The sequence below is a fragment of the Magnolia sinica genome, chromosome 5, assembly GCF_029962835.1.
Source record: "Magnolia sinica isolate HGM2019 chromosome 5, MsV1, whole genome shotgun sequence".
NCBI classification, from domain to species: domain Eukaryota; kingdom Viridiplantae; phylum Streptophyta; class Magnoliopsida; order Magnoliales; family Magnoliaceae; genus Magnolia; species Magnolia sinica.
Window position 1 is genome coordinate 113,438,936 of NC_080577.1, and position 16,488 is coordinate 113,455,423.

Genomic DNA, 16,488 nt, shown 5'->3' on the forward strand with positions numbered 1-16,488 from the left:
TCGACACTAGAGTGACGTCACCACGTTATGTGGGCCCACCATGATGTATGTGTTGTATCCACCCCATCCATACTAAGCCCGTAAAATGATCTCTCCAAGTGGATGGATGGTGTGGATACAACACATATGGTGGGGCAAAGAAGGTTGTGACGTCACTTCAGTGGCCGGATTCGCTACTGTCCGTTTCAGTAGCTAATCCGCGTCCGCGGATCAGATGGGCCCGAGAACGTAGTTTTATTGGATACTCCGGCAGAGTGACGTCGATGATACGCATGGTACACATTAATTCAAATCCAACCAATCAAATCGCGTGACCCACTTTAGACAAGCGATCTTCCAACGTAGGAAATGGACGGTTAAATAAAGTTACGCCGACGGCCTATATTGAATGCAGTTGCGTAGTCCACCAGATGAGCGGACTCGGATTGCGTAGTGTACCACACATCACCGACGAAAAGCACTTTTGGCCAACCAAGCAACTTATTTCAGTGCAGGAGCCTAAAAATGACACGGATCCAAATCTCAGGTGGACCACGCCACAGGAAACAGTGTTTATCGAGGCCATTAAAAACTTCCTAGGGCCCACATTACACTTTTGCCAGCCCTCAGTAAATTTTTAGTGCTGGGCGTTCAGTCATCACTGTTTCGTATTGTGTGGTCCACCTGACATTTGGATTTGTCTCATTTTTGGTTTCATGCCCTAAATTTAACTGGAAAAATGGATGGACGGCGTGGATAAAACGCATACATAATGGGGAACCTATTTCATGGACAGCTTGGATCGGGAAGGATGTCACGTGCACTTGCCATGCATGCGTAAGTCGCGTGTTAATCACTGTACGACGTGTGTCAAGCTCGTGGGAGCCAAACGATGCTCGCGCCAGAATGTGGCTGGCCTTGTCCAAAATTCACGCGGGCCGTCAAACCCTAAAGGTTTTAGGAGCAATTTTACTTCTTTCCAGCTGGTGTGGCCCATCATACTTTTTTTATTGGTCTGATCTTTTCTATTACGGTTTAAATAAGGCTTCTCATCTGATGGACGGGTTGGATTTATATATACAACGTGGTGGCCGCATATATGTTAGGTGTTTTACCAGCTGCCTAAAACAAGTGTTGTGGACGATTTCAGTTGCTACATGGCAGTAGGAGTGTGAATGGGCCGGGCTCCCGCCTGCCAAAATCAATATTTTGAATAGGCCCGGCCGAAAACTGCTATATATTTATCCGGGACCAGACCAGCCCGGGCCCCGGCCCGTTTACAGTTACATTGGAGTCTTGGTCAGCACCAGCTGTAGGTTTTGTTCCCGCACCGCATGGGACAATGGTTAGGCTATCCAAACCGTTGAAATGGTGGTACCGACCGTAGATGAGGGACTACTAAAAATCCGTCCAGATTGTAATATCCCAAAATTTTGATCATTGACCTACAAATCAATGGTTGAGGAGAAAAGGCCACAGCCGTCTAAAATCTTCCAATCTGGTAGATTTTTGGGCCATCTCCAACCTCCATTTAGGCCTGAAATGCCACATTCCAAAGGCATGAGAACACCGCTTGCATACACCTCCTTACACGTTAGCATTTGAGTGCGACCCTACTGGATTTTAGTGCGACGCGTCCTCTCAACCGTCCAAATCTCGGCCCGGGGCATTCTCACAACTTCGTGTTCCCGTCCAACTTAGGGCCCACCAATGAGTTGTCATTTCGCCAGCACAGAACGAGGTTTGCTAATCTCACACGCATCTAAAGCCCAGAGTCCCAGACCTTAGTCCTTAACGCACGCCGACACACGTGAGAGTATGGCATGTGTGGTAAACCGTAGGTAAAAATGGCTCAAAGATCTGACGGTCTGTTCATGCACACGCCACACATGTGGCCGGATGGCAGAGTGGGTCCAAGATCCAATCCATTCATCAGATCAGTATCACTATATTGATTTCCTAATCAAGAAACAAGGTGACTATTTATCAGGTGGACCACGATTTGCAAAATAAATGTATGGCTCTAAAAAACTTGGTTAATGTTTTCTAATCCATCCCCTTGTTTCCACTACTGGGGCCCACATGCTTATTGGACTATGTTTTATTTTTGGAAAAACATGTAAAAGGATGGAACTCATGAATAACCAAATTCTAATTGGAATAAAATCTCTTGGAGGAATCAATGAATCACCATCAATCAAAATCCAAAATAATCAAATTGAAAGAGATAAAAACATTTTAACACTATTTCTTAGATTCATAGACCAGATTCATTGAATCTTTAACTCACATTTTATTTTTGTTTTTCCTACTAAAAACGTTTTATGAAACTCTCTTACCCTCCAATTTGCAACATTCTACTTTCACGTTAAGTCAAATGATATAGCAAGTTCAAGATTGATATCCGATAATAAATAGAATTGTACCAATATTAATGCATCTTATTTTAAGATATGGATTCAATCACTTAATCAACATTAAAGAATTATTTATATGTTTCTGAATACAAAAAAGAAATTCCAATCTTTTCTAATTTTATCATCATTTGATTGTTTTTAAATTGATCATTCAATGATTGGAAATCCAGCAGGTGACAAAAGAATCAATCAAAGAGGATCCCTTGATTCTCATTAGGATTTCGTTAGATCCCTTAGGGGTCGTATATAAAATTGTGAATTTTTGTTCATCTTATCATTTAATAACTTATAATCAAATTTTGTCAAATAAATATTTGCTACTTAACAATTTAAAATAGACTTTCTTAGCACTTTCATTTATATTTTAAATCCTTAAGGTTGTAACATTTTTACTTCTTCTTTTAAGTAGCCATTTAGAAATGTGTTTTTTTTTTACTCCACATCTAATTGTTTAAGAGGTCACTTCTTAACAAAGTAGCTATTGCAAAGATGGTTCTAATGCTGGTCATTTTGGCGAATAGCCTTAAGGCACGAGTTGACAACACTCATGCACCACTTACGTCCGTGTTTGCAAAGGCACCCATCCATTTCAAGAAGATTTACCGCATGTTTAGTCCTAGTAAGGTTCTTCACTTTACATTGAATTAAACCACATGCTTCAATGGTTGTGTGGGCTACATTACAACACCTTCTTCATTATGTCGGAGTGGCTTTAATTGAATATTTTATGTACCATGAGTGTTTAATAATTTATGATGATTCCTCCAAACAAGCACAAGCTTATCACCAAATGTCTCTTTTATCAAGAAGATCACTTAGTTGTATAAGGTTATTTTATTTCAAGAAAAGACTCACACTCAAGTTTTATAGCCTTGTGTCTGCTATCTCAATCATGATTTTTCTACTCTTACAGGTAAAAGAAAAGTCCTTACCTTTTGGGTCAGTTGTAGGTTAGGAAGGGTTCGAGCCGCTAACACCATGGTTGATAGCCACGTGTTCTAATCCTATGAGCTACATGAGTCATAACCCATTCTACTAGATTTATTCCAGGGAATACCTACAAAAGAACATTTCTTATCTTCAGCCATTTCGAATTAACAATATGTTCAAAGTATTTTTCACTCCATAACAATAGTGCATTTCAAGGCGTGCAGCGCAAATTAAAGAGAGATGCTTTTTTGCAAGTGCATGTGTGCTTTGCATAGCGGATGAAAGGGATTAAGCCCTGTATTTAGAGAAAAAACTGTGGCACTCTGACAAATGTGATGATTAATACTCGGGCGCTAATAGATTGCATAAGTGGTATAATACATAGCTCAAGTCATGGATCACAATTTAGATGGCTCTAAAATCAAAAAAAAATTACAGAATTGATTACTAAAATATCTGATTGGTGGACACTTAATGGTCAGTTAAAAGAAAAATCTCAGTGGTGCAAGTTGGACATAAAAGAACTCTCCCATATTACTCAAGGCTTCGGTGGATCTCTGACTGTGGAGCCCACTTTGATGTATTTTGCTTACATCTACACCGTCTACCCGTTTTGGAAGCTCATTTTAGGGAGTTATCTCACAGATGAAGCAAATCAAAATCTCATGTGGGCCACACTGCATGAAACAGTGGAGATTGAATACCTACAATTAAAAACTTCTTGGGGGCCACAAGGATGTTTACTTTCCATCCAACTCGTTGATGAGGTTAAAAAAAATAAATCTAGATGAAGGGACCACACAAATATCAGCTTGATCCAAAACTATTTTGGCCTAAAAGAAGTTTTTGATGATCAGTCACCGTTATTTCCTTTGGTATGGTCTGTCACACCCTGAAATTCGGTACTCGAGTTGGCTAGACCCGAACCCCAATTCCAAGACTATGAGTTATACTTAAACAATATATACATCGTAACCCACATTATTCTTATGCATTTTCAAGACAATCAGAGTAACTAAAAAGGGTCAAAATAATTATCATTAAATAACATTCACAAATCAATCATTGAATATTTAGTTACATTGATATTCAAAAATAATTAATAACAACATACATTGATCTTTAATTAACTTCTAAATAAATAAGGAAAAAAGTCTTCAATCTTGCCCAATTGATTCTTCATATATAAACCCTGCGAAATAATCTATACGGGTGTGAGCGCGACAGCTCGTAAGGTCACATCCTTCTTAAAATTGAAAATTCTATGTTAAAACAAATAAAACTCAATAATACAAATATGATTAATTACGAATATTGAATCGTCATTTTACATGATAACAATAACAATTTACTTTTTTCATAACAACAAAATAAGACAATGCAGTCATCTAAAATCCTTTTTTGTTCAATCCAGGATAGAGCACCCGTGTGTGTTGATCCTTTTCGGGAATGACCCTCGGCAGAGCACCGGTGTTGATCCTTTCAGGGAATGACCCTCGGCAGAGCACCTGATGAATAAACTTTTAGGATAAATATACAGGGCAGAGCACCCGTGTGTGTTGATCGTTTTAGAAAATTACCCAGGATAGATCACCCGTGCCGATCCTTTCGAGAATAACCCTGGGCAGAGCACCCGTATCGTGCTAATCCTTTCAGTGCTAATCCTTTCAAAAATGACCCTGGGCAGAGCACCCAATAAAAATAAAATAATCCTTTTAGGGTAGAGCACCTATAATATAATTAAAAGCATTTAACAATAATCAAATGAATTTATTCTGCATATTAGATGTAAGACCCGTGTCCTAGTCCGTACTGTTCCGTTGGCTTCCACGGTCCTTCCGGTCAAATTTCGGCAACCTTCGCACCGTATCCGGCGTTTGCGCATGATCCTAAGCCAGGTTCCGTGTACCGACGTCGGCTTGATTCGAAAGTTGTATCATAGCGATCGCGTCGTCGCCGCGGTTCCAATGCCGTGACTTGCACACCAAACTGATACCCAGGCAAGAAGATGCCGATCTGCGTTTATTCCGAAGAAACACCGCATGTTGCGGATTTCGAGGAAATCTCTACAATTAGTCCCATCAATCAACCATTAATGTAAGCTTTACCTCAAGTACAACAACTCATTCCCTCTTTTTCCAAAAGTCTACTCTCTTTCCACCTCACCACTCGTCTTTTTCCCATTTTCAACAACAACCATACCACTTTTATAAAATTTCAACCCAACCCATCACCCATTACACCTCACCCATCCTTATCACCTCTCTCTCTCTCTCTCTCATTTCTAAAATCTCCAAGCAACTCAAACCTCTCAACGTCCAACCCTTCTCTCCCTCCCAAGTGTGGTCCACCTTCCCATCTTCCATCTCAACCATCAAAAGTCCATCAACCTCCATCAAAGTTGAAGCTAAGGAGCATTGGAGTCTAAGGGACCAAGAAGAAGGAAGACAAGGTGGGTGATTTGCCACTATTTTAGATTTTAGGGCCCACTTGTTGGTGGGACCCATTTGGATGTATGTGATTTAATCAAGAGGGCCCATAGTGGCGGGGTTTCTCTATCTCACCGTATATCTCTCTCTCTATCTCTCTCTCTCTTCCTTTGTAATGGTGTGGATCCCACCAATATGTGTTATATCTACCCGTCCATCTACATCAAACGGTGTAGCCCATCCTATTGTAGGTGATGATCCACACCATCCACTGTTTAGGTGGGCCAAATGCTTTATATATATATATATATATGTTATATTTTGTATATATATATAATATAATATGTATTATATATATAATATAATATATGTATTATATGTATATATTTGGTGGGCCACGTCCATGTGGGACCCACCATAATGCATGTGTTTATCCACACCGTCCAGCGTCAGTGGATGCTGGACGGGCGTGGCCAACATGGAGTGTGTATACTGACAGTGGTGTGTACTCACAAGCTAGCAAAACGTTAAAAAGGGAGCCTTTTTGGAGTAGGCTGCCCATGCAGGCCCCACCTTGATGTATGGGACTGATCCACACCGTCTATTCCGTTACCCAGTTCATTTCAGCCGTTGAACCAAAAATATAGACTAATCTGATAATCAAGCGGGCCATACCAAAGGAAATAGTGGTATTGCCATTAAAATACATCCCTGATGCTCCTGTATATCAAAAACCACCCAATATTGGACTCGATGGGATTATATCGAGTCACAGGGACCAATGGATGGGATGGATTCGTTTGTAGTGGGCCCCATCTATCAAAAACCATCAAAACATTGGTTTTTTTTTTTAAAAATTTTTTGGAATCAGAGGCAGCAGCATCTACTGCTGCCGCTGTCAGGGGACGGGCGGACGGACCGAGCAGGCCCTCACGGCCCTACTGTGGGCCCCACCTTGATGCCTTTCGACCATCCAAACCGTGCATTTGATGGGTCCCCATGGACTGACTGTCCATCCCAAAAATCTGCCTTATACGAAACTCATGTGGGCCATACCATTTAAAATCATGTGAAGACATGCCAAAACATATAAAACTACTTGGTGGGGCCTACCTGAGTTTTGGATGTTGCTGAAACTTGATATGGACTGTCAGTCAGGTGGCACTCACACAATGAATGGGCTGGATTTGTGAACCACATTTCGGTGGGTCTCACATCCACCCCAGGTCCTGGTGACCTTATAAACAGGTTGGACGTCAACGAACATCACCGTGGGCTCCCTGCCCACGTAGGTTAGATGGCAAATAAGCATTACGGTGGGCCCCTCCCTGGCTGTATGGCCCTGTGAACTGGTTGTATGAAAAATAAACATTTCAGTGGGCCCTTGGTCCACATGGCCCCATCAACAGGTTGTATGGAAAATAAATATTACAGTGGGCCCTATCCAGGCCCACGTGACCTTATGAAGAGATTGGATGATAAATAAATATTATAGTGGGCCCTACCCTGGTCCACATGACCATATGAACAGTTGGTTGGAAAATAAACATTATGTTGGGCCCTAGGTTGCTTGGAAAATAAACACTACTGTGGGCCCCGGTCTGAATGACCTTAAAAATGGGTTGGATGGGAAATAAACATTATGGTAGGCCCCTCATGGGACCCACTTATGTATGTGTTGTAAACCATACCCTCCATTAGAGTGGGCTCCATCATGATGCATGTGTTTCATCCAAATGTCCAACCATTTTGGAGATAATTTAAGGCCCATTTTATGAGGCCCATTGTGATGTATGCAAGGCCCATGTGACTAGGCCCATGTGGATGCATTTGTGGCCCGTCATTGAGGCCTACCTTGATATATGTGAGACCCATGTATGAGGCCATTTGATGTATTAGAGGCCCATGGGTCGAGGCCCAATAAGATGTACAAAAGGCCCATTGAAATGTGTGATTTGTGGAAGGCCATCCTTTGGGAGCAATGTTGGTTTGATGTCCACATTGTGAGGATAATGTTGGTTAAATGTCCGCATTACGATTCTCCCTAAGGCCCACTAATAGGCCCACACCTGTAGTATATAGGCCGTCCAGGCCCATCTTCATTTTGATCAGAGCCCATCACCACATAACATGATTAATATAGATCCATGATTCATGATCATTCGCATCATATGTATGCCTGATGTGAGGAGTGACCGATCATAACATATGCCTTTGGGCAGACTGTTTATGGGCTCCCTAATAGGCGGAGTTGCCCCATATAAATGCATGGTACATACAGGACTGTTGCATGACTGATAATGTGATTCATGCACTTGCATTTGTGTGATTGTAGTTACTGTATGCCCTAGCGACATCAGGGCAATAGCCTCCATAAACATATCATGGATGGCTGGGTTGGATACCGGAAATGTTTGGTTCTAGCATACGGGCGCCATAGACGTCCCTGGGTGAAAATCCCTAAACCCGATGGTATCAGAGGATGACTCCAATGTCGAGACCGAGTGGATATATGAGAGCACGATGGCCGAATATCAGGAGGCCGCGTCTCCCATTGTGTCGTGGTCGGTTGGAAAGGGGTGTGGCCTTACTCGCCCGAGGGTAGGGGGCAATACTAGGCTGAGTTTGACCATCTCGCGAATGAGTCCGCTATCGACGTGCCGGATAGGTATTGGCAGACTATTGGCCAGGCGGATAGTGAGGTTTCTTACGCTCACTTGGACTGTGCGGCTAGGAGAGCGACAATGCCATTTGGAGTGTATTGAACCCCGGTGATTATCCAGAATGAGAACTGTACTGATACATGTTGAGGATTGGCATGCTTGAGTTGCATCTCGCATCGCATGGCCGTGTTATGGCCGATAACATTCATATCTTGCACCGCATAGCCTTGATACAGCTGATTGCATTCATGTGCTCATCACCATGATTCTGCATTACTCTGACCTTGCATTTTAAGCACACTTATATTGCGCACATACTTACACCACCCTCTAAGCTTTCTATAAGCTTATGCACGATTGATGCGTGCAGGTGACGCCAGGACGCAGTCGCAGCCATAGTCTCGCCGTAGTTGGACCGTGCAGACGAGCTTTGGAGTTTCTATCTTTTGCACTACTTTGTATTTTCCCTTTCTGTTGCATTGTACTAAAAAGTTTTTGATCATAGTGGATTTTGTGGTGGTGTTCTTGTGCTTATTGTTTGTGGGTTATGTTTTTGTTATGCTCATTATGAATCAGACTGATGATTTGAAACCCTCCTTGTAGTATCCCAGGATCGGAACTTGGTGAATGGGTGCCGGGATCCGAGAATGGGGTTCTACGGAGGCTGTCGGCGCCGAATTCGGCGATCGAAAATTTTGTGAGCCCGGTTCCCGAGTTCGGGATGTGACATTAGAAATCAAATAAATACATTTTATATCACGTAAAACCAAAATCAAATGACTTAAATCAGCAGTACGAAATAAATAAATAATGAAATGAAATATATAATAATATAATCTTTTCAATCGGGAAAATCACCTACCTGTGTGTGTTTAGTGGAGGTTGAATGTCATAGTTTAGATGTTGCAGATTGGAGATGGATCCAATGGACAGTCGAGATTTTTCGATTTATACGTTGACTCAAAAACGGAAAGAGAAAGGAGGAAAAATCGGAGAGGTTTCAATCTGCGTGGATTGCATTGTGGAAGCCTTCCAAATCCCTTACTGCAACAGAAGCTAGGTGGGTCCAATGAGTTGTTTGTGAGAAATTCATTCCGTCCAGCTACTTTGCGGGGTCATAATAATACATTATTCTAAAGGTAAAGCAGATTTGGAATTTAGGTGGGCCATAAGACTGGAAACAGTGAGGTTGAACGTTTGCTGTTAAAATCTTCTTGGGTTGATGGTGAACGGTCTGAATTATTTAGTGGGTTCCACCGATGAAGAATGGTGAAAGAAGAAAGAGAAGAGTTTGAATGGGAGAGGAAATTGGGGAGAGAGGTTAGGTCGTGGACATTACTGCATTTTTTTTTTTTAATCTTTATTTTTTTTAAACAATGGTGGGCTCCGCAGAGAAGGCAATATAAATCCACTCCGTCCATTATTCTTGCTCGATCATACTAGGGCATGGGCCCAAAATGAGGTCGATCCGAAGTTCCAGTAGGCCACAGCATAAGAAACAGTGGGGAGTGAGATGACCACCATTAAAAGAAATGAGTTGTTACAATGGTCCACCTAAAATTTGGATCTTCTTTGTTTATGGAATAATGCCTTAAAATAATCTTTCAAAACGGATGGACGGCACAGGTTTAAGGAACATATGTCACGGTGGGACCCACATTCAAGAATCCATGGTAGCTGCCTTCTGTTCAAGATGGCATGACTCTCTCATTGGAAAAGTTAAAGAGTCAAAGTTGCTTGAATTGATTAAAGCAATAGATGTTGACTAGAAGATTGACTCTTTTGTAATCAGGTTGCAAGTGGGGAGGAGCTGGCCACCGTTTTGGACTCGGCATGGCTCAAGACTTATGGTCCGTTGGTTATTAATGGCAGTGGGCCAGCTGAGGTTGTCCCTAGCACGGCCTTAGACCCAAAGCCCTGGCCTGAACTATAGTCCAAAAAACGGGAATCCTGATTCGATTCGATGTTTAGGATTTTGACGAGTCGATTGAATATTTAATAATTAAATTAATAATATTTATAATTTTTAAATTAAAATTGCTAACATCCAACTGGTTGAATGATATATGCTAACATACACCGAGTTAAATAACTTCCAATCCAACATAAGCATGCAACATCCATCCTGTCCATTAGGTTGGTCCCACCATTAGAGTTTCCTGGTGCAAAATCCTTCCCATCCACCTATTAGGTGGACCACACCATAAAAAAATAATATATAGCCTATAATAAATAACAAAATACAAGCAGGGTTATCTTGATGAGTGGAAGGGGTTTATTTTTATGCAAGGTAACCCTCATGGCGGGTCCAACCTATTGAACGGTTTAGATGTCTCACACACATGAGATGCTGAATTACAAAGTAAGTAGGACACAATTTATATAATAAGCTAATGGACCGAGAAAAGAGTGACCTAATTTTTGTTCGTCGTCCATTCATTTCTAGCTACAACCACTTGTGTATGAAAAAGCTTGACTTTTGGGCTGAGAACCTTCTAGAAGCACATGCCTAATTTAATGTTTGTGTACAAATTATAGTGTGGATCTTACAATTAGACTCAACATGTCGTATGACTCGGTCAAGCTAGGACATTTTTAACAGGCTTATCAAGCCAAGCACTGGCTCAACCCAATACATACACCCAGCCCCTCAAAATAATTTGAAGTGCCATGCCTTAGTTGGGGAAGATCAACACTTTGTGATGAATTTGGATCTTTTGCTTGCCATGGACATGTTATTTCTATTTTCTTATAATTGTGATTTGATGCAAGGATGAATGTGATGAGGACTTCTCGAATCCACGAGGAAAAAGCAAGGAAAAATAGAAAATAAATTTTATTGTGCAAATAAGTTCTATAGACGGTCAAAATGTCTATCGCACAGAGAGTTAAATTAAAACTTATTATAAATAGTAAAAATGAAAATAAAATAGAAATTTGTTTGTAGATCTAATGGTATTTTGCAAATTTGGCATGCGTAAGTTGATGATGTAGTGGGGTTGGTTGGCTAAAGTGGCTTGTCCTACTTCAAAATCACATATGATACGCTGAATAGCTCATTCCGGTATGCGAGATACGCTTGATTTAAGGTCCTAATGGTCCGGATCACTTTGGCTTGCAATTGGGCCTCTTCTGATCCATCTTTGCCATAAAACTATCAGCGACCCACTATACATCATGATCGGTCCATGCTATCACTGAAGTTTCCAACTACATTAAATGCAATTTATGATAATGTAGCCCAATTATATTGTAACAAACAAGTTTTTATTGTTTGTAGCAAGTAAAGGATCCAGATTACCAGGAGATAAGTTGAGAAGCCAGGCCTTAGCCTCGTTGGGTTGGGTCACACAGACCATGCTAACCAATGTGGCCACTAATTGATTGGATCTAATCTAAAGTTTTGGGGGATGGCTAACACGGAGTGTGTGTATTGACATGGGTGTGTACTAACAAGCTAACCCAACAAAAAAAAAAAAAAACCCCCTGATGGGGGCTATACTAAGGTGCGCCGGCTCGCTTGGTTTGAGTTGAGTCCCCAGGCCCAGAAAGGGCACTTGTGGTACCAATGTGACTAGTTCGAGTCAACAAACCATGGTACGGACCGAGTCTCGGCCCACCCAAGTTGAATTCCTTAATACTGAGGTTGGATTTGCTTAAAGGGTGTCAAATACATTGCACTTATTATTATTATTATTATTATTATTATTATTATTATGATTCATGAATAGGTTATTATTATTATTATTATTATTATTATTATTATGATTCATGAATAGGTCTATTGTCGAGCAACTACTTGGACTCTCAGCTAACCACCGATGTCTTAACATTGACCAACATCCAACCGTCCAAAAGGTTGGCCCTACCATAAACACCACCTGCTGAAAAATGCAGGCCAATCCAGTCGTCGCAATTAAAAGTGGCAGGGTGGGCAACTGTATATTCACATCACAATATCTCAAGAAAGATGCCCAAGTGCTGTCAGATTACTAATACTTATTACAATCCATTGATGTTTTCATGGGCTACCATGGAAACATCAAACTGATCTGAAAAATATTAGCCATTTCATCACTACCCTTTAATATGGACGGTCGAGACTGCTTGCACGAAATAGGCCCAGTTAACAATTTTATCCATCTATTTGTTAGTTCCCATCATGTATTGCATATGATTCTAAAGAATCATTTTTGTTAGGCAATCGTATCCATTCTATCCATGACTAGGAAAATCAACGGCTGTAGAAAATAAAGCCAAATGAAAAATGAATTGGATCATCTAATCAATGAGATTTTTAAGTGGTTGGCCATGAAATGTATTCTGGACTTAATTAACGGTTCAGATTGATCGATTGGACTATCCTAATGAAATGAAGCAGTAGGAGGTGAATATATTATTAGGCATTTGCTAATTCTATACGTTTGTGGGAGCTATTCACATCCACGTGGTGGTGTATGTGTCACAGTGTGATCCGTCCATGACATCGGGTGTGAGACCCTCCTTAGATCTTCGGGCATAAAAATCAGGGCCACAGAATAACAAATGAATGGCTAGCGAAGAATTTTGACCGTCAATTTACTTTGTGCATTGTGGCCCACCTGTAGATTGGAACTGTCTCGTGTTTCAGAACACCATTTAAGCATCATTTCCAACACTATGGGAGTATAAGATCTAACGCACGTGTTTCATATTTGCACGTGCAACCGCGTGTAGATGTCTACGGCGGTACACACGTGCGGAATCAGCAAACTTCATTCCATGAATCGCGTTCTTAAGCATGTGAACCAATGGCTCCGGAGTAAGAGACGCGGTCGGGAAGCTTGCAGCCGGGCACGCACAGGCGGTCATGCGCTAAAAGCAAGTACCTCACAGATGCGTGGGTATTGCACATGTAAGATATCCTGAACGTTCATCGCGTGTGTCCCTCATAGAAAATTAGATAGGCTAAAAATCGAGCAGTAAACTTATTATATTGGCAATATATTTATCAACATGTACGAATGGTTCTATGAACCCTCTAAGTTTGTGAAATGTCTGCCTAGTTAATTTGAAAATATAGATCTATTACTAATATATTTTTGAGTCCAACTGATTAATGGAACAGATATCTAATCCATATAAAATTTCTACGTTTTGCATTTGGCGCGTGCAAATGCGCATTAGCCAATTGGATGTTGAAAAGGCCAACTAGGGAACAGACGCGGATTGTGTCCTACCCCCCCCGCCCGTCTCTAGCCCCAAACGGGTAGTTCTGTGGGAGGGTCCACCGTGATGTATCTGTTTATCCATGCCGTCTATCCATGTTATCAGATCATTTTAAGTCACCAAAAAAAAATGAGGCAGATCCAACGCTCAAATGGACCACACCACAGATTACTCTTGCATTTAATGCAACCAAGCTTATTATTTGCTGTGGTCCACTTGAGCGTTGGATCAGTCTCATTTTTGTGTTTGTATCTTAAAATGATCTTAAAAATGTACGGACGGTTTGGATAAACAGATACATCACGGTGGGCCTGCCCACAGAACTGCCCGTTCAGGGCTAGAGACGGGCGGCCGGGCGGCCGGGCGGCGGTACGACGCAATCCGCGTCACGAACTAGGATAGGAAGCCGCTCTACTCCCCACAAAAATCCAAAACCCGCCTTACACAAAAGAGTTGGTCTCGCCTCTGTCGCGAAATTATAATCACAGAATGCGTCGCTCGATTGTGGCCTAAAGGATCAGATAAAAAGTGATCTGAACTGTCCATATTATTTATTTAATATTTTTTTACATAAAATTATATTTTTAGGAAATTAAAATGATAAAATGGTTCGAAAATCACTACTATTAGATTAATTTGGAACATCAAAATTAAGATTTTCAATGGCTACATTCAACTTAATAAATCGAAGGTCATAATCATTAATAAATATTAATTTTTTACATTTATATTCTCTATGATATTATTAAGAATATGGACAGTTTAAAAAATCAGTCCATCTAAGCATCTGGACCCCAATGGGGGGCGGAACATGCAGGGTCTTCGATTCGCGACAGAGGCAAGACAATCGCTACAAACGTAGCCCACCACGAAATTTCACACGTACCTAAAAAATCAAAGTGGATTTATAGGCTAGAGTTTGCAAAGTATACTCGGGCTCCTAATTCTGATAGCTTGGGCCTATGATTGGTAATCCAACCACTGGTCTGTTGTGTCCCACCGTAGATGGACCATCTCTTATAATTTTACGTATCGAACAACCTTATCCTTTGATTTTTTGTCTAAATATATATTGTTCGTTAAAGAAATAAATAGTGGTCCAAATTCAACTTAAAAAATCCTGTTACTGGGTCCTTTAGTCTGAGAGATTTTAACGTAATCTCTATCCACGATGGAGCTCAACAAATCAACTGTCCAGATTCATATTAATATGGGACCCACTTGCGGAAACGACATGCACGTCCACGTGTGAACTGTGTTGAAAAATACGGGCCACGTATATATAATTACTCGAGTAGAAGCCTCCACGTTACAAGCGTCGCAGCGAGCGTGGCGCCGTGGCCAACTCAATCACCGCAACTCAAGACGCTGATTTCCGCGTGCGTTTGACGCTTTTATTAAATTCTAGCAACTCATCATCAGATGTTGTATGCATGAGAATCATCCAAGACCTCACAGATAGTGGGGCCCATCTTTGATGACGACCACAACCGTCTTGCAATGGCCGACGGCCGCTAAGTCGACAAGCATGCAGATCCGTACACATCTAGTAGGACACACGTGCAAATAATGTTTAAATCTTTTTAATTTCATTTTTGAGGTGGGCCATGGCGTACCGACTTACTTGGAAGGTTGATTTTTTTTTTTTTTTTTCCGGCAATAGGCTTATCAATCTGACCATGTGGGGCCAGCCCCAAAATTGAGCCGAGGGTCGACCCGGGCTTTAGATCTAGGCCTTGTGCCTTGGCGGAGCAAGGGTTGGTCCTACGATGAATGGCCCACCTTATCGATTGGCCAGGTCTAATCCTCTGTGGGACACACACCATTGTATAAAAAGAAATAACGATTCAAAGACGCTTGTGAGTGGTTACCATTCACCGTTGGTTCGTAATTTAAAGGCGACCTCTTGGAATCATCCAAACCGTTTATTGGACGGGAGTCATTGTAAATGAATTCCTGGACCATTGTCACCCCTACAACTGTTCAAGAAATAAGTCCCACCCCAAATAGGATTTCGTGCTTTGCCTTAAAAGACCGTCGCCATCCGATCGTCGACAAATGAAAATATAAAATTATTAACGGTTTACATTCAAGCTCATTTTCCACATTTTCCAATGATCAAAATCATCTACACAATAAAAAGACCGTCCATTGCCAATCCCCGGTTGTCCCTTTCTTTAAAATCATGCCGTACACTGATGAACCACGTGGCCCATCTGTAGTGGACACGAATTACATACTGACCCTGTCAGTACCCACGTAGCTGCTGGTGGGTGCTCTATACGCTCCCCATGATGTAATGTATGTGTTTTATCCCGCCGTGCATCCATTTTTCCGGCTTATTTAGGGGCATGAGCCAAAAAAAAAAAATGAAACGGATTCAAATATCAGGTGGACCACACCACAAGAAAACAGTGGTGATTGAATGCCCACCGTTAAAAACTTCCCAGGCCCGCTGGAATATTTATTTGCCATCCAACCTGTTGATCAGGTCACACAGAGCTAGATGAAGGGAAAAATATCAGCTTAATCCAAAACTTTAGTGGACCCCAAGAAGTATTTAATGGTTGGCGTTCAATCACAACTGTTTCCTGTGGTGTGGTCCCATTAAGATTAGAATCTACCTCTTTTTTGTGCTTATATCCTAAATTGAGCTGAAAAAAATGGATGGACGGCGTGGATAAAACAAATACATTATGGTGGGTCCCACTGAGCACAGACCAGTATCGAAATCGGTACTGGCTGGTTCCGTACGCCAGCCGCGTCCATTTGTCGTCCAAGCACTCCTCCTGGCCTTCTATCTTTATTAATAAATGGTTCAAAACGCACATCCAACGCCAACCACAAATAATTCCCTGACAA